At 44.4% G+C, this 26641-nt stretch overlaps 1 pseudogene; it reads right to left on the reverse strand.

Annotated features, from left to right (window-relative positions):
• LOC127922800 (WASH complex subunit 5-like) overlaps positions 1-26392 on the reverse strand; it is a 42006-nt pseudogene extending 15614 nt beyond the window's left edge.
• Between the last annotated feature and the right edge of the window lie 249 nt (positions 26393-26641).

Here is a 26641-nt window from a genome sequence, read left to right on the forward strand (position 1 = left end):
GTTTTCAAAAACAGGAAATACCCTTTTTCCCTTGTTTTACGGGATGAACCTGTGTGCTGAATATTACTGTTTGTGTACGAGTAGTGAATGGTTGACTGGAAGGTTGCTGGGAGCAGAGAGTGAACTAGGGGCTGGGGATAGAGAGTAGGGACTAGGGGGCTGGGGGGTAGAGAGAGTAGTCACCATGGATGGGTTCACTCTGATACTCTCCTGGGGGTATGATAGGACCAGGAAGCTGGGGAAAACAACCAGAGAAAACATTCCAAATGGAACATTTATATATTTCGTAGGGGGGCTTTGACCAGGTAGCGTCTCCCTGGGTTAGTCTCCCTGGGGTAGAGAGTAGAGACTAGGGGCTGGGTTCTATCTGGGGACCAGGTTAGAGTCTCCCTGGGTTCAGATTTCATGGTGATCAGGGCCATTCATAACACATACATAGGTCACCATTTATAACCTACCTGATGAGACCTGAGCAGATCTGACTGGCCTGGTTGATACGCAGCAGAGGCAGGTGCAACTGGAAACATGGTGATCAGGACCATTCATAACCCATTTATAACCCCTACCTGTCTATGATCTTGCCATGCATAGGACAGGTCTCCTACTGTCTGCATGGTGATCAGGACCATACATAACCCATTTATAACCCCTACCTGTCTATGATCTGCCATGGATGGGACAGGTCTCCTACATGATCTGCATGGTGATCAGAAAAACATTCAAATAACCCATTTATAACCCATTTATAACCCATCTATAACCCTACCTGTCTATGATCTGCCATGCCATTCATAACACACATACATAGGACAGGTCTCCTACTGTCTGCATGGTGATCAGGACCATTCATAACCCATTTATACCCCTACCTGTCTATGATCTGCCATGCGTAGGACAGGTCTGCCTACTATCTGCATGGTGATCAGGACCACTGTCTACATAACCCATTTTATAACCCCTACCTGTCCATATGATCTGCCATGCATAGGACCATTCAGGTCTCCTATATCTGCATGGTGATGCATGGACCATACATAACCCATTTATAACCCCTACCTGTCATATGATCTGCCTATCTGCATGGTGATCAGGACAGGTCTCCTACTGTCTGCATGGTGATCAGGACACCATTCATAACCCATTTATAACCACTACCTGTCTATGATCTGCCATGCGTAGGACAGGTCTCCTACTATCTGCATGGTGATCAGGACCATTCATAACCCATTTATAACCCACAAATAACCCATTTATAACCCCTACCTGTCTATGATCTGCCATGCGCAGGACAGGTCTCCTACCGTCTGCATGGTGATCAGGACCATTCATAACCCATTTATAACCCCTACCTGTCTATGATCTGCCATGCATAGGACAGGTCTCCTACTGTCTGCATGGTGATCAGGACCATTCATAACCCATTTACCCATTTATAACCGTCTGCCCCTACCTGTCTATGATCTGCCATGCATAGGACAGGTCTCCTACTGTCTGCATGATGATCAGGACCATTCATAACCCATTTATAACCCTACCTGTCTATGATCTGCCATGCATAGGACAGGTCTCCAACTATCTGCATGGTGATCAGGACCATTCATAACCCATTTATAACCCATTTATAACCCCTACCTGTCTATGATCTGCCATGCGTAGGACAGGTCTCCTACTATCTGCATGGTGATCAGGACCATAACCCATTTATAACCCCTACCTGTCTATGATCTGCCATGCGTAGGACAGGTCTCCTACTATCTGCATGGTGATCAGGACCATTCAGGACCATTCATAACCACTACCTGTCTATGATCTGCCATGCGTAGGACAGGTCTCCCTACTATCTGCATGGTGATCAGGACCATTCAGGACCATTCATAACCACTACCTGTCTATGATCTGCCATGCGTAGGACAGGTCTCCTACTATCTGCATGGTGATCAGGACCCATTCATAACCCCATTCATAACCCCTACCTGTCTATGATCTGCCATCGTAGGACAGGTCTCCAACTATCTGCATGGTGATCAGGACCATTTATAACCCATTTATAACCACTACCTGTCTATGATCTGCCATGCGTAGGACAGGTCTCCTACTGTCTGCATGGTGATCAGGACCATTCATAACCCATTCATAACCCCTACCTGTCTATGATCTGCCATGCGTAGGACAGGTCTCCTACTATCTGCATGGTGATTCATAACCCATTTATAACCATACATAACCCCATTTATAACCCATTTATAACCCCTACCTGTCTATGATCTGCCATGCGTAGGACAGGTCTCCTACTATCTGCATGGTGATCAGGACCATTCATAACCCATTCATAACCCATTCATAACCCCTACCTGTCTATGATCTGCCATGCGTAGGACAGAAGTCTCCTACTATCTCAGGGCATGGTGATCAGAACCTCCTAAGGAGAGGACAGGAAATCCATAGGTTGATGTTGATGGTCCTGGATCATCTAGGTGAAGGAACTTCCTGGTGTCAGCCAGGAACTGACAGGAACACCTAAGGAGAGGACAGGAAGTCATAGGTTGGAGGTCCAACTGGTGGAACTCTTGAACCTGAGCACAGGTAAAAAAAGAGGACAAGAAGTCAGTGTTTATTGGTATAGGAGAGGAAGTCAGGGTTTTATTGGTAAGGAGAGGACAGGAAGTCAGGTTCATAGGTTATTGGTAAGGAGAGGACAGGAAGTCAGGCTATATAGGTAAGCTTAGAGGACAGGAAATCATGGTTCATAGGTAAGGAGAGGGAAGTCAGGGTTTATAGGTATAGGGGAGAGGACAGGAAGTCAGGGTATCCAGGAAATGGTCATAGGGGAGAACAGGAACAGGCTTAAGTCAGGGTTCATAGGTAAGTCAGGTTTAGGAGAGGACAGGAAATCATGGTTCATAGGTAAGGAGAGGACAGGAAATCAGGGTTTATAGGTAAGAGGAGGACAGGAAAAGGGTTTATAAAGAGGACAGGAAATCAGGGTTTATAGGTAAGGGAGAGGAAGGTCAGGGTTTATAGGTAAGGAGAGGACAGAAATCAGGGTATATTGGTAAAGGAGAGGACAGGAAGTCAGTGTTTATAGGTAAGGAGAGGACAGGAAGTCAGTGTTTACAGGTAAAAGTCAGGTTCATAGTAAGGACAGGAAGTCAGGGTTTATAGGTAAGGAGAGGACAGGAAGTCAGGGTTTATAGGTAAGAGAGGACAGGGAAAGGTTCATAGGTAAGGAGAGGACAGGAAGTCAGGGTTTATAGGTAAGGAGAGGACAGGAAGTCAGGGTTTATATAGTCTCCTGTTTCCACACTTCCAAGTCTCTTATCCACTCGGCTGGTAGAATGAACATGAGAAAAGTTTAGCTTTTCACTGAAAAGTTACAACATATTTTTGGACAAAGCTGCATCATTGTATATCAAATCTAAGGGATACAAATGTCTAAGAGTGTTACCATGTAATCACTATGTAACATAATGACCATGTAACGGTCACTAAGAGTGTTACCATGTAACGGTCACTAAGAGTGTTACCATGTAACGGTCACTAAGAGTGTTACCATGTAACGGTCACTAAGAGTGTTACCATGTAATGGTCACCCAAAGAGTGTTACCATGTAACGGTCACTAAGAGTGTTACCATGTAACGGTCACTAAGAGTGTTACCATGTAATATAATGATCTGAGGTGATGTAATGGTCACTAAGAGTGTTGCCATGTAACGGTCACTAAGAGTGTTACCATGTAATCACTGTGAAGTATTGACCATGTAACGGTCACTGAGAGTGTTACCATGTAACGGTCACTGAGAGTGTTACCATGTAACGGTCACTAAGAGTGTTACCATGTAACGGTCACTAAGAGTGTTACCATGTAACGGTCACTAAGAGTGTTACCATGTAACGGTCACTAAGAGTGTTACCATGTAACGGTCACTAAGAGTGTTACCATGTAACGGTCACTAAGAGTGTTACCATGTAACGGTCACTAAGAGTGTTACCATGTAACGGTCACTGAGAGTGTTACCATGTAAAGGTCACTGAGAGTGTTGCCATGTAACGGTCACTAAGAGTGTTACCATGTAATACTAAGAGTGTTACCATGTAACGGTCACTAAGAGTGTTACCATGTAACGGTCACTAAGAGTGTTACCATAACGGTCACTGAGAGTGTTACCATGTAACGGTCACTAAGAGTGTTACCATGTAACGGTCACTAAGAGTGTTACCATGTAACGGTCACTAAGAGTGTTACCATGTAATATAATGATCATGTAATGGTCACTAAGAGTGTTACCATGTAACGGTCACTAAGAGTGTTACCATGTAACGGTCACTAAGAGTTACCATGTTACCATGTAACGGTCACTAAGAGTGTTACCATGTAACGGTCACCAAGAGTGTTACCATGTAACGGTCACTAAGAGTGTTACCATGTAATATAAATATAATGATCATGTAATGGTCACTAAGAGTGTTACCATGTAATATAATGATCATGTAACGGTCACTAATAGTGTTACCGTGTAACGGTCACTAAGAGTGTAACCCAGAGATAACATAACTGTAGTCTTGTTCCCGTTCTAGTCGTTGTTGTTTGCGGTGAATTTCCCAGCCTCACCTCTACGAGGGCCTGTATCAGCTGAACGGTCTTCCTGCCTGGCCGCGGTGGAGTCCTCGTAGTTCAGAGACTCGATCTAACGAGATCTCCCTGAACCATGCCTGCAGGTTCTCTGTCCAACACAACAACAACGCGTCAACAACACACATCAACATCTAGCGCGTTTAGAATGGAAGTATGGCATAGGGAGATCAGCTTTCACTATTGCAACAGGAATAAGTATGGTACAGTGAGCCATCAACAGGAATAAGTACGGAACAGTGAACCTGCAACAGGAATAAGTATGGTAGTGAGCCTGCATCAGGAATAAGTACGGTACAGTGAGCCATCAACAGGAATAAGTACGGTACAGTGAGCCTGCAACAGGAATAAGTACGGTACAGTGAGCCTGCAACAGGAATAAGTATGGTACAGTGAGCCTGCAACAGGAATAAGTATGGTACAGTGAGCCTGCAACAGGAATAAGTATGGTACAGTGAGCCTGCAACAGGAATAAGTATGGTACAGTGAGCCTGCAACAGGAATAAGTATGGTACAGTGAGCCTGCAACAGGAATAAGTATGGTACAGTGAGCCTGCAACAGGAATAAGTATGGTACAGTGAGCCATCAACAGGAATAAGTACTGTACAGTGAGTCATCAACAGGAATAAGTATGGTACAGTGAGCCATCAACAGAAAATGGCCATCAACAGGAATAAGTATGGTACAGTGAGCCATCAACAGAAATAAGTATGGTACAGTGAGCCTGCAACAGGAATAAGTATGGTACAGTGAGCCTGCAACAGGAATAAGTATGGTACAGTGAACCTGCAACAGGAATAAGTATGGTACAGTGAGCCTGCAACAGGAATAAGTACGGTACAGTGAGCCTGCAACAGGAATAAGTATGGTAGTGAGCCTGCATCAGGAATAAGTATGGTACAGTGAGCCATCAACAGGAATAAGTACGGTACAGTGAGCCTGCAACAGGAATAAGTACGGTACAGTGAGCCTGCAACAGGAATAAGTACGGTACAGTGAGCCTGCAACAGGAATAAGTATGGTACAGTGAGCCTGCAACAGGAATAAGCATGGTACAGTGAGCCTGCAACAGGAATAAGCATGGTACAGTGAGCCTGCAACAGGAATAAGCATGGTACAGTGAGCCTGCAACAGGAATAAGCATGGTACAGTGAGCCTGCAACAGGAATAAGTATGGTACAGTGAGCCTGCAACAGGAATAAGTATGGTACAGTGAGCCTGCAACAGGAATAAGTACGGTACAGTGAGCCTGAAACAGGAATAAGTATGGTACAGTGAGCCTGCATCAGGAATAAGTATGGTACAGTGAGCCTGCAACAGGAATAAGTACGGTACAGTGAGCCTGAAACAGGAATAAGTATGGTACAGTGAGCCTGCAACAGGAATAAGTATGGTACAGTGAGCCTGAATCAGGAATAAGTATGGTACAGTGAGCCATCAACAGGAATAAGTATGGTACAGTGAGCCTGCAACAGGAATAAGTATGGTACAGTGAGCCTGCAACAGGAATAAGTATGGTACAGTGAGCCATCAACAGGAATAAGTATGGGACAGTGAGCCTGCAACAGGAATAAGTATGGTACAGTGAGCCTGCAACAGGAATAGCTATGGTACAGTGAGCCACAAGCTTTTAAGAACATGTACACTGACTACACAAAACATTAGGAACACCTTCCTAATATTGAGTTGCACCCCTTTTCCCCCTCAGAACATCAGTATGGTCAGTGAGCCTGGGCCAAGGACTCCACAAGGTGCCGAAGGTGCCGTTTCAAATGGGATGTTGGACCATGTTGACTCCAATGCTTCCCTCCGATTGACCATGTACAGTGACCCAATGCTTCCCACCGATTGGGTGGTGGACCATGTTGACTCCAATGCTTCCCACCCGATTGGGTGGTGGACCATGTTGACTCCAATGCTTCCCACCGATTGGGTGGTGGACCATGTTGACTCCAATGCTTCCCTCCGATTGGGTTGTGGACCATGTTGACTCCAATGCTTCCCACCGATTGGGTGGTGGACCATGTTGACTCCAATGCTTCCCACCGATTGGGTGGTGGACCATGTTGACTCCAATGCTTCCCTCCGATTGGGTGGTGGACCATGTTGACTCCAATGCTTCCCACCGATTGGGTGGTGGACCATGTTGACTCCAATGCTTCCCACCGATTGGGTGGTGGACCATGTTGACTCCAATGCTTCCCACCGATTGGGTGGTGGACCATGTTGACTCCAATGCTTCCCACCGATTGGGTGGTGGACCATGTTGACTCCAATGCTTCTCACCGATTGGGTGGTGGACCATGTTGACTCCAATGCTTCCCTCCGATTGGGTGGTGGACCATGTTGACTCCAATGCTTCCCACCGATTGGGTGGTGGACCATGTTGACTCCAATGCTTCCCACCGATTGGGTGGTGGACCATGTTGACTCCAATGCTTCCACCGATTGGGTGGTGGACCATGTTGACTCCAATGCTTCACCGATTGGGTGGTGGACCATGTTGACTCCAATGCTTCCCACCGATAGGACCATGTCGACTCCAATGCTTCTCACCGATTGGGTGGTGGACCATGTTGACTCCAATGCTTCTCACCGATAGGACCATGTTGACTCCAATGCTTCTCACCGATAGGACCATGTTGACTCCAATGCTTCTCACCGATTGGGTGGTGGACCATGTTGACTCCAATGCTTCCCACCGATGGTGGACCATGTCGACTCCAATGCTTCTCACCGATTGGGTGGTGGACCATGTTGACTCCAATGCTTCTCACCGATTGGGTGGTGGACCATGTTGACTCAATGCTTCTCACCGATAGGACCATGTTGACTCCAATGCTTCTCACCGATTGGGTGGTGGACCATGTTGACTCCAATGCTTCTCACCGATAGGACCATGTTGACTCCAATGCTTCTCACCGATTGGGTGGTGGACCATGTTGACTCCAATGCTTCCCACCGATAGGACCATGTTGACTCCAATGCTTCCCACCGATGGACCATGTTGACTCCAATGCTTCCCACCGATAGGACCATGTTGACTCAATGCTTCTCACCGATTGGATAGGACCATGTTGACTCCAATGCTTCTCACCGATTGGGTGGTGGACCATGTTGACTCCAATGCTTCCCACCGATGGACCATGTCGACTCCAATGCTTCTCACCGATTGGGTGGTGGACCAGTCTTGATACACACGGGAAACTGTTGAGTGTGGAAAAACCCAGCAGCGTTGCAGTTCTTGACACAAACCGGGCGCCCGTCACCTACTACCATACCCCGTTCAAAAGGCATTTAAATCCTTCTTTGTCACCCCCCTTCATTTACCCTCTGCATGGCATTTAACAAGTGACATCAATAAGGGATCATATCTTTCAATTGTCTCAAGTCATGGAAAACAGGTGTTCCTAATGCTTTGTCCAATCAGTGTACAGTTTACACATTCAAGAGTGATTTAACCAGAAGTCATCAATAAGGGATCATATTTTCACCTGGATTCACCTGGTGTGTTTTAATGGAAAGAGCAGGTGTTAATTAATGCTTTGTCCAATCAGTGTACAGTTTAATGTCGTAACTACCACATATCAACTGTTTCAGTGTTTTGATGTCCAACCAGAAGTCACAATTAAGAGTACGGAGTCCATTGTGAACTACCAGCTGTGGTAATTATGGTGTGTTTTAATGTCGAACTAGCAGCTGTGGTAATTATGGTGTGTTTAATCGAACTACCAGCTGTGGTAATTATGGTGTGTTTTAATGTCGAACTACCAGCTGTGGTAATTATGGTGTGGTGTGTTTTAATGTCGAACTACCAGCTGTGGTAATTACGTGTGTTTTAATGTCGAACTAGCAGCTGTGGTAATTATGTGTGTTTCGATGCCGTAGCTAGTTCCGCTATCATCCATCTCACCATTCTTCTCCACTCTGGTTAGAGGCTTGACCCCAGAGAAGACCTCAGCCAGCTCGGTCATCCTCTCAGATCCCTCAGCTCGATAACTCTCCCATTTCAGCTGCTTCTCTGACAGCATCTTCTTGAACATCTGAGAGGGAAAATAAACAGGGGGGACAGATGGTGAATTCACCATTTATATTCAGAGACCCAACATGTGTTTTTATTTTATTGTGTAATTACAACTTGACATGTATGATACGGTTCAGACTCACCTCTTTGAGGGTGAACTCAAACTGGGCGGTGTCTAGGAGAACCTGGAACAGGATCTTGGGGTTGTACTTGGAGTCGTTGATCACCTGGTCTTTGATCTGGCGCAGACGCTTGTTGTTGGGATCATAGGCTGCAAGAAGAAAAGACAACACAGTTTAGGAATATAGTACCGCCTGGTGTGATATAGGAGCGCCTGGCGGGATATAGGAGCGCCTGGCGTGATATAGGAGTGCCTGGCGTGATATAGGAGCGCCTGGCGGGATATAGGAGCGCCTGGCGGGATATAGGAGCGCCTGGCGGGATATAGGAGCGCCTGGCGGGATATAGGAGCGCCTGGCGGGATATAGGAGCGCCTGGCGGGATATAGGAGCGCCTGGCGTGATATAGGAGCGCCTGGCGGATATAGGAGCGCCTGGCGGGATATAGGAGCGCCTGGCGGATATAGGAGCGCCTGGCGTGATATAGGAGCGCCTGGCGGGATATAGGAGCGCCTGGCGTGATATAGGAGCGCCTGGCGGGATATAGGAGCGCCTGGCGGGATATAGGAGCGCCTGGCGGGATATAGGAGCGCCTGGCGTGATATAGGAGCGCCTGGCGTGATATAGGAGCGCCTGGCGTGATATAGAGCGCCTGGCAAAGGATATAGGAGCGCCTGGCGTGGATATAGGAGTGATATAGGAGCGCCTGGCGGATATAGGAGCGCCTGGCGTGATATAGGAGCGCCTGGCGTGATATAGGAGCGCCTGGCGGGGATATAGGGCCTGGCGTTATAGGAGCACCTGGCGGGATATGAGCACCTGGCGTGATATAGAGCACCTGGCGGGATATAGAGCACCTGGCGGGATATAGGAGCGCCTGGCGGGATATAGGAGCACCTGGCGTGACATGGAGCGCCTGGCGTGACACCGCCTGGATGACTATCATGAACCATTACACCGGAGGTTCATGAGCCCGGCATGATTACACCCGAGGTTCAGCCCGGCACGATTACACCAGAGGTTCAGCCCGGCACGATTACACCAGAGGTTCAGCCCTGGCGTGATTACACCAGAGGTTCAGCCCGGCACGATTACACCAGAGGTTCAGCCCGGCACGATTACACCAGAGGTTCAGCCCGGCACGCTTACACCCGTTACATAATGGATGATTCAGAGGTTCAGACCCAGAGGTTCACCCCATGGATGCTTTACACCAGAGGTTCAGCCCGCACGATTACACCAGAGGTTCAGCCCGGCACGATTACACCAGAGGTTCAGCCCGACACGCACCAGAGGTTCAGCCCGACACGATTACACCAGAGGTTCAGCCCGACACGATTACACCCGAGGTTCAGCCCGACACGATTACACCCGAGGTTCAGCCTGACACAATTCTACTGGAGGTTCTGTCTGATACGATGCGACTGGAGGTTCAGCCCTGCATAGTTTTGATACTAGTTCTCATTCCCACTTTAAACAAACTAAATTAAAAGGCTTCATGAACCCTTCATAAGGAATATGGATGCTTCCTGAACCCTTTATGGATGCTTCCTGAACCCTTTATGGATGCTTCATGAACCCTTTATGGATGCTTCATGAACCCTTTATGGATGCTTCATGAACCCTTTATGGATGCTTCATGAACCCTTTATGGATGCTTCATGAACCCTTTATGGATGCTTCCTGAACCCTTTATGGATGCTTCCTGAACCCTTTATGGATGCTTCCTGAACCCTTTATGGATGCTTCCTGAACCCTTTATGGATGCTTCCTGAACCCTTATATGGATGCTTCCAGAACCCTTTATAGATGCTTCCTGAACCCTTTATAGATGCTTCCTGAACCCTTTATAGATGCTTCCTGAACCCTTTATAGATGCTTCCTGAACCCTTCATTGCTTCCTGAACCCTTTATAGATGCTTCCTGAACCCTTTATGGATGCTTCCTGAACCCTTCATGGATGCTTCCTGAACCCTTTATGGACGCTTCCTGAACCCTTTATGGACGCTTCCTGAACCCTTTATGGACGCTTCCTGAACCCTTTATGGACGCTTCCTGAACCCTTTATGGACGCTTCCTGAACCCTTCATGGACGCTTCCATGAACCCTTTATGGACGCTTTGAACCCTTCATAAGGCCTTTATGGATGCTTCCATGAACCCTTTATGGACGCTTCCTGAACCCTTTATGGACGCTTCCTGAACCCTTTATGGACGCTTCCTGAACCCTTTATGGACGCTTCCTGAACCCTTTATGGACGCTTCCTGAACCCTTTATGGAGGCCTTTATGGACGCTTCCTGAACCCTTTATGGACGCTTCCTGAACCCTTTATGGACGTTTCCTGAACCCTTCATGGATGCTTCCTGAACCCTTTATGGACGCTTCATGAACCCTTTATGGATGCTTCCTGAACCCTTTATGGACGCTTCCTGAACCCTTTATGGATGCTTCCTGAACCCTTTATGGATGCTTCCTGAACCCTTTATGGATGCTTCATGAACCCTTTATGGACGCTTCATGAACCTTCATGGATGCTTCCTGAACCCTTCATGGATGCTTCATGAACCCTTCATGGATGCTTCCTGAACCCTTCATGGACGCTTCCTGAACCCTTTATGGATGCTTCCTGAACCCTTTATAGATGCTTCCTGAACCCTTTATAGATGCTTCCTGAACCCTTCATAAGGCCTTTATTAATGCTTCCATAAATCAGTAGTAAGCCCATTTGATGCATGGACCTAGACGTCAACAGGAAGGCCCTACCTGAGTCTGCAGTGTGTAGCATCAGCCAGCGTATGGAAACGTTACAGTCCCGGAGACAGTTGAGCAGCTTGGGGACGTTATCCAGGACGATCTCCTCCCTCAGGAACCCTTCCTTCAGCAGCTGCTGGATCTGTGGCCTCAGGCCCTCCATGCTGACTGAATAACGACTGGCCTAGAGGAGGGTTGGAGTATGGATGGTTATAGGGTGTTATAACAGGTGTTATAACATGGCAGTGGGGGGGTCATAAGCAGGCCCTCCATGCTGACTGAATAACGACTGGCCTAGAGGAGGGTTGACGTACGGTTGGTTATAGGGTGTTATAACAGGTGTTATAACATGGCAGTGGGGGGTCATAAGCAGGCCCTCGAACCTTCCACATTTTCCACAACAACTTGTGAAGGATATGATGGGAGAGTCACGTCTCTAGCAAGGCCTGATGGGAAACCCGAGTGAAAACCATTTCACGTTAGTAGACGTTTTGTCAGTATAGCCCGTTCGCCTCCGTACCTGCTCTCTGATATTGGCTGAGTCCAGGGTGTAGTTGAGGGCGATCTTCGCAGCTTTATACGGTTCCCAGGCCTCCACCAGATTCACAGTGATTCCCATGTAGACACTGATGACCTGCAGAGGGAGAAATTGTCAATACTTGAAACGAGCGTAATGGCTGGAGGCCGAGGGAAATATACCGCATCAAGACAAACAAGTACTAAATGTTTTTCCCAGTATTCAGGGAAGTAGAGATTAGATACAGTCTCTCACCCAGTTATCAGGGAAGTAGAGTTTAGATACAGTCTCTCACCCAGTTATCAGGGAAGTAGAGTTTAGATACAGTCTCTCACCCAGTTAATCAGGGAAGTAGAGTTTAGATACAGTCTCTCACCCAGTTATCAGGGAAGTAGAGTCAGTCTCTCACCCAGTTATCAGGGAAGTAGAGTCAGTCTCTCACCCAGTTATCAGGGAAGTAGAGTCAGTCTCTCACCCAGTTATCAGGGAAGTAGAGATTAGATACAGTCTCTCACCCAGTTATCAGGGACCCAGTAACAGAGAAGTTTAGATACAGTCTCTCACCCAGTAATCAGGGAAGTAGAGTTTAGATACAGTCTCTCACCCAGTTATCCAGTCTCACCCAGTTATCAGGGAAGTAGAGTTTAGATACAGTCTCTCACCCAGTTATCAGGGAAGTAGAGTCAGTCTCTCACCCAGTTAACAGGGAAGTAGAGTTTAGATACAGTCTCTCACCCAGTTATCGGGGAAGTAGAGTCAGTCTCTCACCCAGTTAACAGAGAAGTAGAGTTTAGATACAGTCTCTCACCCAGTAATCAGGGAAGTAGAGTTTAGATCACAGTCTCTCACCCAGTTATCAGGGAAGTAGAGTTTAGATACAGTCTCTCACCCAGTTATCAGGGAAGTAGAGTTTAGATACAGTCTCTCACCCAGTTATCAGGGAAGTAGAGTTTAGATACAGTCTCTCACCCAGTTATCAGGGAAGTAGAGTTTAGATGAGTCTCTCACCCAGTTATCAGGGAAGTAGAGTTTAGATGAGTCTCTCACCCAGTTATCAGGGGAAGTACTTGTCCACTATCTCCCTCATCTTGGCCTGTTGAGTCTGGAAGTATGGAGGGAATGAAGTAGAGACAGACATACAGCATGGCAGCCTGGTTAGCCAACGCTGTGCTGCGATGCTCAGGCAGAGGGTACGCAGACACCTGGGGGAGACACAGGACAGCTTTAGGAGACACAGGACAGCTTTAGGAGACACAGGACAGCTTTAGGAGACACAGGACAGCTTTAGAGACACAGGACAGCTTTTTCAGACAGCAGGACAGCTTTAGGAGACACAGGACAGCTTTAGAGACACAGGACAGCTTTAGAGACACAGGACACAGGACAGCTTTAGAGACAGCTTTAGGACAGCTTTAGGAGACACAGGACAGCTTTAGAGACACAGGACAGCTTTAGGAGACACAGGACACAGGACAGCTTTAGGAGACACAGGACAGCTTTAGAGACACAGGACAGCTTTAGAGACACAGGACAGCTTTAGAGACACAGGACAGCTTTAGGAGACACAGGACAGCTTTAGGAGACACAGGACAGCTTTAGAGACACAGGACAGCTTTAGGAGACACAGGACAGCTTTAGAGACACAGGACAGCTTTAGAGACACAGGACAGCTTTAGAGACACAGGACAGCTTTAGAGACACAGGACAGCTTTAGAGACACAGGACAGCTTTAGAGACACAGGACAGCTTTAGAGACACAGGACAGCTTTAGAGACACAGGACAGCTTTAGAGACACAGGACAGCTTTAGGAGACACAGGACAGCTTTAGAGACACAGGACAGCTTTAGAGACACAGGACAGCTTTAGAGACACAGGACAGCTTTAGAGACACAGGACAGCTTTAGAGACACAGGACAGCTTTAGAGACACAGGACAGCTTTAGGAGACACAGGACAGCTTTAGAGACACAGGACAGCTTTAGAGACACAGGACAGCTTTAGGAGACACAGGACAGCTTTAGGAGACACAGGACAGCTTTAGAGACACAGACAGCTTTAGGAGACACAGGACAGCTTTAGGAGACACAGGACAGCTTTAGGAGACACGCAGGACAGCTTTAGGAGACACAGGACAGCTTTAGAGACACAGGACAGCTTTAGAGACACAGGACAGCTTTAGAGACACAGGACAGCTTTAGAGACACAGGACAGCTTTAGAGACACAGGACAGCTTTAGAGACACAGGACAGCTTTAGAGACAGGACAGCTTTAGGGGACACAGGACAGCTTTAGGAGACACAGGACAGGACAGCTTTAGAGACACAGGACAGCTTTAGAGACACAGGACAGCTTTAGAGACACAGGACAGCTTTAGGAGGACACAGGACAGCTTTAGAGACACAGGACAGCTTTAGAGACACAGGACAGCTTTAGAGACACAGGACAGCTTTAGAGACACAGGACAGCTTTAGAGACACAGGACAGCTTTAGAGACACAGGACAGCTTTAGGGACACAGGACAGCTTTAGAGACACAGGACAGCTTTAGGAGACACAGGACAGCTTTAGAGACACAGGACAGCTTTAGGAGGACACAGGACAGCTTTAGGTAAGACACAGGACAGCTTTAGGAGACACAGGACAGCTTTAGAGACACAGGACAGCTTTAGAGACACAGGACAGCTTTAGAGACACAGGACAGCTTTAGAGACACAGGACAGCTTTAGAGACACAGGACAGCTTTAGAGACACAGGACAGCTTAAAGACACAGGACAGCTTTAGGCACAGGACAGCTTTAGAGACACAGGACAGCTTTAGCTTTAGAGACACAGGACAGCTTTAGAGACACAGGACAGCTTTATATAATAATAATAATAGCTTTAGAGACACAGGACAGCTTTAGAGACACAGGACAGCTTTAGAGACACAGGACAGCTTTAGGAGACACAGGACAATTTTTAGTTCTTAACTAGGAGACACAGGACAGCTTTAGGAGACACAGGACAGCTTTAGAGACATAAAAGGAAACATGGATCTGAGAATCAGAAGATTTTCAAATCGTAACATACAAATAGTTTGAATAAAACATTAAAGACAATGTAATATAATAGCATTAGTGAGTGTGTAAGAAATGTCATTCAGTTCAATAATACTAACCACTAGGCTACCCTGGTTATAATAATAATAACAATGGTAAGAATAATAATATATTAATAATAACAATAACGATAGGTAGCCTAGTGGTTATAGTGTTATAACAAGTAACCAGGTTGCAAGTTCAAATCCCAATAAGCTGACAAGGTACAAATCTGTCGTTCCAATAATAATAACAATAAGGCAGTTAATAATGACTGTTCCTAGGCCGTCATTGAAAATAAGAATTTGTTCTTAACTGACTTGCCTGGTTAAATAAAGGTAAAATAAAGGTAAAATAAAGGTAAAATAAATCAAAATAATAACCAATGGGGTGTTTAATACTAACTAGGAGGACAGTGGGTTAGTATGAAACTCCATATGACAGTGGAGTTAGTATAACACTCCATATGACAGTGGGTTAATAATAACAACACCAATAATAATCCATATGACAGTAATAATAGTTAGTATGACACTCCATATGACAGTGGGGTTAGTATGACACTCCCATATGACAGTGGTTAGTATGACACTCCATATGACAGTGGGTTAGTATGACAGCCTGATCCATATGACAGTGGGTTAGAATGACACTCCATATGACAGTAGTAATTATGATACTCCATATGACAGTGGGTTAGTATGACACTCCATATGACAGTGGGTTAGTATGACACTCCATATGACAGTGGGTTAGTATGACACTCCATATGACAGTGGGTTAGTATGACACTCCATATGACAGTGGGTTAGTATGATACTCCATATGACAGTGGGTTAGTATGACACTCCATATGACAGTGGGTTAGTATGACAGATACTCCATATGACAGTGGGTTAGTATGATACTCCATATGACAGTGGGTTAGTATGACACTCCATATGACAGTGGGTTAGTATGACACTCCATATGACAGTGGGTTAGTATGACACTCCATATGACACATTGTAGGTTAGTATGAGATACTCCATATGACAGTATAGTTAGTATGTACACTCCATATGACAGTGGGTTATATGACACTCCATATGACAGTGGGTTAGTATGACACTCCATATGACAGTGGGTTAGTAGACACTCCATATGACATATGGGTTAGTATTATCACTCCATATGATACTAGTGGGTTAGTATGACACTCCATATGACAGTAGTAGTTATTATGACACTCCATATGATAGTAGTTAGTATAGTATTTTCCCCCATAGTATTACAGATGGGTTATTACTGACACCATTAAAGGGTCCATATGAAAGTGGGTTAGTATGATTGACTCCATATGAAGTGGGTATAAAATAAGAACTCCATATGACAGTGGGTATAGTATACACTCACCTTTTAAAAGGTAAGAAAACAAATGGTTTAATAATAATAACAACAATAATAATAATAACAACATGGTAATAATAACAATATACTAATTATAATAATAACAGCAATAATAATAATACACTAATAATAATAACAATAATAATAACAATAATAATAATCATAATAATAATAATAATAACAATAATAATAATAATAATAACAACAATAATAATAACAATAATAACAACAATAATAATAATAGTAATAACAATAACAATAATAATAATAACAATAACAATAATAATAACAATAACAATAATAACAAATAATAACAATAATAATAATGCAACAATAGATAATAATAATAATAACAATAATAATAAAACAACAATAACAATAATAACAATAATAACACCAATAACCTATAATAGACACTACAGCAATAATAACATACAATAATAGACACTACCAATAACCTATCAGATTCACCTGGTTATAGATGTCAGGACACTGATAGGTAGACATACAGCACATGGATACACTCATACCTTATAGATACTACCTGGTTATAGACTGGTTACCAGGAGACAAACAGCACATGGTAGGACCCCATCACCATGCTCATGAAGGTAGAACACATAGGTACTCTGGAAGTAGCATCAAACAGCACATGATAGACTGGCCGCAGCATGATCAGGACATACAGTAGACCTCACACTGTACTCCAAGGAGACAAACAGTATTACAGATGTCACATACCTTCAGAGTCTTAGAGTATGGACACACAAACAGGACATAGGACCTCACACTCAGATGGTTGTTTTTCTTTCCAATGAGACAAACATACATGGTAGGACTCTACATACCTCAGATCAGGACTCACATACAAACTATTACACTGGTATAGAGTAGACAAACAGCACATGGTAGGACTCTTTACATTCAGTACATACAGGACCTACATATTAGGAGACAAACAGATACTGTAGTACTCTAGATACATATAGTATTATAGATAGTACTACAGTATTATCACACTGGTATATAAGGATTACAATACAGTATTATAGAGTAGTATCTACAGTATTATAGAGTATTACAGTATTATATATATATCACTAGTATTATAGATATTATCAAACAGTATTATAGATATTATTACATAGTACAGGATTATAGATAGTACCTACAGTACACTATTATAGGAGTATTGTAGTATTACAGATAGTATTACTGACACCATTACAGGGTCTCACACTGGTTACCAAGGAGACAAACAGCCTGACATACAACTACACTGGTACCAAGAGACAAACAGCACATGATTCTCATAGTAATAGGATTGTATAAAGGACCTCACACTGGTTACCATTAAGGAGTATTAAATAGCTATCATAGTATTATAGATACTATCAGTATTATAGATACTATCACAGTATTATAGATACTATCATGGTATTATAGATACTATCAGGTATTATAGATACTGGTTACCAAGGATTGTATAAAGGATGTACCAATAGATACAAACAGTATTATAGGACTATATTACAGACGTACAGGTACCTCACACTGGTTTCCAAGGAGACAAACAACACAGATACCTATCATAGTAGAGACAAACCAGCATGTAGGACTCTAACTACCTTCCCCTCCATCTTACCAAGGTCAATAACCAACAGCATGACTCCATATAGATACAGCGCCTCACACTGGTTACCAAGGAGACAAACAGCACATGGTAGGACTCTAACATACTTTCAGGACATCGGTTACCAGGAGACAAACAGCACATGGTAGGACCCTAACATACCTTCAGGACATACAGGACCCCACTGGTCACCAAGGACAAAACAGCACATGGTAGAGATCTAACATACCTTCAGGACAACAGGATAGTGGTTACCAAGGATGTAAAAGCATGGTTTCTTAGAGCGTTATTATAAACTGGTTACCAAGGAGACGAGAACAGGAACATACCTTGACATTCCCCTGATCCAATGTATAAAATTATCTTAGATACAAAGTTCCAGGGAACCCTGGTTACAGCGTTGGACACTCTCCCCTGGTTAGCGTTAACCTAACCCCTGTTTGACAGCGATTAGATAATACTAGTAACAGAAAGCTGTTAAATAAAGATCGAAGACCCGAACTGACAGAGGTAAAAATCTGTCTTTGCCCCTGAACAAGGCAGTTAACCGTCATTGAAAACACTAATTTATTCTTAACTGACTTGAGGAGACAAAATAAAAATTTAAATAAATGTGATTTTTTTACCAGGAGCTGTTTTCCATCCTCATTCAGCAGCACCGTCTCCAGGGTCTGTTGAATGTAAACTCCTTCATACAGATCATCCAGATACCTGGAGAGAAGAACAGCTGATTAGATAAAGCATGGTGAGGAGACAGAGACAGAACAGCTGATTAGATAAAGCATGGTGAGGAGACAGAGACAGCTGATTAGATAAAGCATGGTGAGGAGACAGAGACAGCTGATTAGATAAAGCATGGTGAGGAGACAGAACAGCTGATTAGATAAAGCATGGTGAGGAGACAGAGACAGCTGATTAGATAAAGCATGGTGAGGAGACAGAACAGCTGATTAGATAAAGCATGGTGAGGAGACAGAGACAGCTGATTAGATAAAGCATGGTGAGGAGACAGAACAGCTGATTAGATAAAGACAGACAGACAGAACAGCTGATTAGATAAAGACAGAACAGCTGATTAGATAAAGCATGGTGAGGAGACAGAACAGCTGATTAGATAAAGCATGGTGAGGAGACAGAAGAACAGCTGATTAGATAAAGCATGGTGAGGAGACAGACAGAACAGCTGATTAGATAAAGCATGGTGAGGAGACAGAAGAACAGCTGATTAGATAAAGCATGGTGAGGAGACAGAACAGCTGATTAGATAAAGCATGGTGAGGAGACAGAGACAGCTGATTAGATAAAGCATGGTGAGACAGAGACAGAACAGAACAGCTGATTAGATAAAGCATGGTGAGGAGACAGAGACAGCTGATTAGATAAAGCATGGTGAGGAGACAGAACAGCTGATTAGATAAAGCATGGTGAGGAGACAGAGACAGCTGATTAGATAAAGCATGGTGAGGAGACAGAGACAGCTGATTAGATAAAGCATGGTGAGGAGACAGAGACAGCTGATTAGATAAAGCATGGTGAGGAGACAGAGACAGCTGATTAGATAAAGCATGGTGAGGAGACAGAACAGCTGATTAGATAAAGCATGGTGAGGAGACAGAACAGCTGATTAGATAAAGCATGGTGAGGAGACAGAGACAGCTGATTAGATAAAGCATGGTGAGGAGACAGAACAGCTGATTAGATAAAGCATGGTGAGGAGACAGAACAGCTGATTAGATAAAGCATGGTGAGGAGACAGAGACAGCTGATTAGATAAAGCATGGTGAGGAGACAGAACAGCTGATTAGATAAAGCATGGTGAGGAGACAGACAGAACAGCTGATTAGATAAAGCATGGTGAGGAGACAGAGACAGCTGATTAGATTAGATAAGAGACAGCTGATTAGAGTGAGGAGACAGAGACAGCAGCTAATTAGATAAAGCATTGAGAGAAAGCATGATTAGTGACAGCATAAAGCATGGTGAGAGACAGAGACAGAGACAGCTGATTAGATAAAGCATGGTGAGGAGACAGAACAGCTGATTAGATAAAGCATGGTGAGGAGACAGAACAGCTGATTAGATAAAGCATGGTGAGGAGACAGAACAGCTGATTAGATAACAGCTGATTAGATAAAGGTGGTGAGAGACAGAGACAGCTGATTGAGAGACAGAGACAGCTGATTAGATAAAGCATGGTGAGGAGACAGAGACAGCTGATTAGATAAAGCATGGTGAGGAGACAGAACAGCTGATTAGATAAAGCATGGTGAGGAGACAGAACAGCTGATTAGATAAAGCATGGTGAGGAGACAGAACAGCTGATTAGATAAAGCATGGTGAGGAGACAGAACAGCTGATTAGATAAAGCATGGTGAGGAGACAGAACAGCTGATTAGATAAAGCATGGTGAGGAGACAGAACAGCTGATTAGATAAAGCATGGTGAGAGACAGAACAGCTGATTAGATAAAGCATGGTGAGGAGACAGAACAGCTGATTAGATAAAGCATGGTGAGGAGACAGAACAGCTGATTAGATAAAGCATGGTGAGGAGACAGAGACAGCTGATTAGATAAAGCATGGTGAGGAGACAGAACAGCTGATTAGATAAAGCATGGTGAGGAGACAGAACAGCTGATTAGATAAAGCATGGTGAGGAGACAGAGACAGAACAGCTGATTAGATAAAGCATGGTGAGGAGACAGAACAGCTGATTAGATAAAGCATGGTGAGGAGACAGAACAGCTGATTAGATAAAGCATGGTGAGGAGACAGAACAGCTGATTAGATAAAGCATGGTGAGGAGACAGAACAGCTGATTAGATAAAGCATGGTGAGGAGACAGAACAGCTGATTAGATAAAGCATGGTGAGGAGACAGAACAGCTGATTAGATAAAGCATGGTGAGGAGACAGAACAGCTGATTAGATAAAGCATGGTGAGGAGACAGAACAGCTGATTAGATAAAGCATGGTGAGGAGACAGAACAGCTGATTAGATAAAGCATGGTGAGGAGACAGAACAGCTGATTAGATAAAGCATGGTGAGGAGAGAGACAGAACAGCTGATTAGATAAAGCATGGTGAGGAGACAGAACAGCTGATTAGATAAAGCATGGTGAGGAGACAGAACAGCTGATTAGATAAAGCATGATTAGATAAAGTGAGGAGACAGAACAGCTGATTAGATAAAGCATGGTGAGGAGACAGAACAGCTGATTAGATAAAGCATGGTGAGGAGACAGAACAGCTGATTAGATAAAGCATGGTGAGGAGACAGAACAGCTGATTAGACAGATAAAGCATGGTGAGGAGACAGAGACAGCTGATTAGATAAAGCATGGTGAGAGACAGAACAGCTGATTAGATAAAGCATGGTGAGGAGACAGAGACAGCTGATTAGATAAAGCATGGTGAGGAGACAGAACAGCTGATTAGATAAAGCATGGTGAGGAGACAGAACAGCTGATTAGATAAAGCATGGTGAGGAGACAGAGACAGCTGATTAGATAAAGCATGGTGAGGAGACAGAGACAGCTGATTAGATAAAGCATGGTGAGGAGACAGAACAGCTGATTAGATAAAAAGCATGAGTGAGGAGACAGAGACAGAACAGCTGATTAGATAAAGCATGGTGAGGAGACAGAACAGCTGATTAGATAAATGAGGAACAGAACAGCTGATTAGATAAAGCATGGTGAGGAGACAGAGACAGCTGATTAGATAAAGCATGGTGAGGAGACAGAACAGCTGATTAGATAAAGCATGGTGAGGAGACAGAACAGCTGATTAGATAAAGCATGGTGAGGAGACAGAACAGCTGATTAGATAAAGCATGGTGAGGAGACAGAACAGCTGATTAGATAAAGCATGGTGAGCTGATTAGGAGACAGAACAGCTGATTAGATAAAGCATGGTGAGGAGACAGAGACAGCTGATTAGATAAAGCATGGTGAGGAGACAGAGACAGAACAGCTGATTAGATAAAGCATGGTGAGGAGACAGAACAGCTGATTAGATAAAGCATGGTGAGGAGACAGAACAGCTGATTAGATAAAGCATGGTGAGGAGACAGACAGATAAAGCACAGCTGATTAGATAAAGCATGGTGAGGAGACAGACAGAACAGCTGATTAGATAAAGCATGGTGAGGAGACAGAACAGCTGATTAGATAAAGCATGGTGAGGAGACAGAGACAGCTGATTAGATAAAGCATGGTGAGGAGACAGAGACAGAACAGCTGATTAGATAAAGCATGGTGAGGAGACAGAACAGCTGATTAGATAAAGCATGGTGAGGAGACAGAGACAGCTGATTAGATAAAGCATGGTGAGGAGACAGAACAGCTGATTAGATAAAGCATGGTGAGGAGACAGAGACAGCTGATTAGATAAAGCAGAACAGCTGATTAGATAAAGCATGGTGAGGAGAGAGACAGAACAGCTGATTAGATAAAGCATGGTGAGGAGACAGAGAGAACAGCTGATTAGATAAAGCATGGTGAGGAGACAGAACAGCTGATTAGATAAAGCATGGTGAGGAGACAGAACAGCTGATTAGATAAAGCATGGTGAGGAGACAGAACAGCTGATTAGATAAAGCATGGTGAGGAGACAGAGACAGAACAGCTGATTAGATAAAGCATGGTGAGACAGAGACAGAACAGCTGATTAGATAAAGCATGGTGAGGAGACAGAACAGGATTAGATAAAGAGTGAGGAGACAGAACAGCTGATTAGATAAAGCATGGTGAGGAGACAGAACAGCTGATTAGATAAAGCAGAGACAGAACAGCTGATTAGATAAAGCATGGTGAGGAGACAGAACAGCTGATTAGATAAAGCATGGTGAGGAGACAGAACAGCTGATTAGATAAAGCATGGTGAGGAGACAGAACAGCTGATTAGATAAAGCATGGTGAGGAGACAGAACAGCTGATTAGATAAAGCATGGTGAGGAGACAGAGACAGAACAGCTGATTAGATAAAGCATGGTGAGGAGACAGAGACAGCTGATTAGATAAAGCATGGTGAGGAGACAGAGACAGAACAGCTGATTAGATAAAGCATGGTGAGGAGACAGAGACAGAACAGCTGATTAGATAAAGCATGGTGAGGAGACAGAGACAGAACAGCTGATTAGATAAAGCATGGTGAGGAGACAGAACAGCTGATTAGATAAAGCATGGTGAGGAGACAGAGACAGCTGATTAGATAAAGCATGGTGAGGAGACAGAGACAGCTGATTAGATAAAGCATGGTGAGGAGACAGAGACAGAACAGCTGATTAGATAAAGCATGGTGAGGAGACAGAACAGCTGATTAGATAAAGCATGGTGAGGAGACAGAGACAGAACAGCTGATTAGATAAAGCATGGTGAGGAGACAGAGACAGCTGATTAGATAAAGCATGGTGAGGAGACAGAACAGCTGATTAGATAAAGCATGGTGAGGAGACAGAACAGCTGATTAGATAAAGCATGGTGAGGAGACAGAACAGCTGATTAGATAAAGCATGGTGAGGAGACAGAACAGCTGATTAGATAAAGCATGGTGAGGAGACAGAACAGCTGATTAGATAAAGCATGGTGAGGAGACAGAGACAGAACAGCTGGTTAGATAAAGCATGGTGAGGAGACAGAACAGCTGATTAGATAAAGCATGGTGAGGAGACAGAGACAGCTGATTAGATAAAGCATGGTGAGGAGACAGACATCTGATTAGATAAAGCATGGTGAGGAGACAGAGACAGCTGATTAGATAAAGCATGGTGAGGAGACAGAACAGCTGATTAGATAAAGCATGGTGAGGAGACAGAGACAGAACAGCTGATTAGATAAAGCATGGTGAGGAGACAGAACAGCTGATTAGATAAAGCATGGTGAGGAGACAGAGACAGCTGATTAGATAAAGCATGGTGAGGAGACAGAACAGCTGATTAGATAAAGCATGGTGAGGAGACAGAACAGCTGATTAGATAAAGCATGGTGAGGAGACAGAACAGCTGATTAGATAAAGCATGGTGAGGAGACAGAGACAGCTGATTAGATAAAGCATGGTGAGGAGACAGAACAGCTGATTAGATAAAGCATGGTGAGGAGACAGAACAGCTGATTAGATAAAGCATGGTGAGGAGACAGAGACAGCTGATTAGATAAAGCATGGTGAGGAGACAGAGACAGCTGATTAGATAAAGCATGGTGAGGAGACAGAGACAGCTGATTAGATAAAGCATGGTGAGGAGACAGAACAGCTGATTAGATAAAGCATGGTGAGGAGACAGAACAGCTGATTAGAAAAAGCATGGTGAGGAGACAGAACAGCTGATTAGATAAAGCATGGTGAGGAGACAGAGACAGAACAGCTGATTAGATAAAGCATGGTGAGGAGACAGAGACAGAACAGCTGATTAGATAAAGCATGGTGAGGAGACAGAGACAGAACAGCTGATTAGATAAAGCATGGTGAGGAGACAGAGACAGAACAGCTGATTAGATAAAGCATGGTGAGGAGACAGAGACAGCTGATTAGATAAAGCATGGTGAGGAGACAGAGACAGCTGATTAGATAAAGCATGGTGAGGAGACAGAACAGCTGATTAGATAAAGCATGGTGAGGAGACAGAGACAGAACAGCTGATTAGATAAAGCATGGTGAGGAGACAGAGACAGAACAGCTGATTAGATAAAGCATGGTGAGGAGACAGAGACAGCTGATTAGATAAAGCATGGTGAGGAGACAGAACAGCTGATTAGATAAAGCATGGTGAAGAGACAGAACAGCTGATTAGATAAAGCATGGTGAGGAAACAGAGACAGAACAGCTGATTAGATAAAGCATGGTGAGGAGACAGAACAGCTGATTATATAAAGCATGGTGAGGAGACAGAACAGCTGATTAGATAAAGCATGGTGAGAGACAGAGACAGAACAGCTGATTAGATAAAGCATGGTGAGGAGACAGAACAGCTGGTTAGATAAAGCATGGTGAGGAGACAGAACAGCTGATTAGATAAAGCATGGTGAGGAGACAGAACAGCTGATTAGATAAAGCATGGTGAGGAGACAGAGACAGATGATTAGATAAAGCATGGTGAGGAGACAGAGACAGCTGATTAGATAAAGCATGGTGAGGAGACAGAACAGCTGATTAGATAAAGCATGGTGAGGAGACAGAACAGCTGATTAGATAAAGCATGGTGAGCAGGCAGGCAGACAGACAATTCTGTATGACCTGATTAGATCAACAATGTACTTGTGGACACTTTCAAACGCCAGGTAGAACCGTGAGAGTATCTCCAGGTTGTTCTCCCGGAACTCATCGTCCAGATCCTGCAGATCTGGTTTGGCTTCTAGCTTACTGTCGTAGTACTCTGGACCCTGGAAGGCAACGGGGAGAAAGGGTTACTCATGTTTTATCCCTGTTCTTCTTCATCATCATCATCATGCCATAACACATTCTAAACAATCTAGTTCATAGATGACAGGTAACAATCAGATAACTGGAAAGGCCTAACCATGACACTGGCGGTGTGTGTGTCCATTACCGAAGGAGGTGCACCTCAATGTCCTTTCACTGTGATCTCATATCACACTCATTGAACAAGACAACCCCCCCCTCCCCATCTCACCTTGAAGTAGCTGAAGTCACAGATGATGTCTCCGTATTTCTGCTGGTCGCTTTTGTCTTTGAGTCTGAAGACAGCAGGGATGAACTCCGAGAGGCGGAGGAGCTCGGCGATGATAGCGTTTCCCCGGGACACGATCCTCAGCACCGCCTGACCACACAGGTTGTTTTCCGCCAGGAAATCCACCATGGCGACGGTCTCAGGTCGACAAGGCGCCTCTGCAATTCGGGCTCTGGCCCACTTCTACTCTAGTATTGTGTAAAAAGAGACACAGCTGCCACAGGTTAAACCAGGGACTAAAACTGCATCTCTAAATAGTATTCATGTGTATAATGTTAACGAGTTCAGATAGCTACATTAAATAATTGTATATGTAGTTATCACCAGCAGGCTAGTTTGAAGCGAGTGGCCGGAAAGATATTTTGCAACAAGCGGTGAATTCTACCGAACCGAGCGATGACTAGTTTTCAACTTTCTAAATGTTTTACATGCATCATTTCACAACCGTACTCACCTTAAGGTATATACACCTATAGGATCGTGTCGTTGCTCGCTAAATGTTGACCGTTTCAAGTTTTTACAATTCAATTCCTGTTTATCATCACATGACAAACCACATGATTCATCTTCCCTGCAGAGTGTTTGTGGACCACTAGGTGGCGACGAAGTCAAGACTAAGAGCAGGGGCTTTTCTTCTTCGTGTGAATTTTCTGCCGCTTCTTCTTCTTCGTTGCTATTATGGCGGTCCGCAAACAAATATTATAGGTGCATGTCGCCACCTACTGTATTGGCTGTGTATCAGCCTACTATTCTGTGGTATGAATTCATTACCTTTTGAAAAAATTGGCCTACTAACTAACCCTACACCCATTAA

The sequence above is a fragment of the Oncorhynchus keta genome, unplaced genomic scaffold (assembly GCF_023373465.1).
Source record: "Oncorhynchus keta strain PuntledgeMale-10-30-2019 unplaced genomic scaffold, Oket_V2 Un_contig_27104_pilon_pilon, whole genome shotgun sequence".
Lineage (NCBI taxonomy): Eukaryota > Metazoa > Chordata > Actinopteri > Salmoniformes > Salmonidae > Oncorhynchus > Oncorhynchus keta.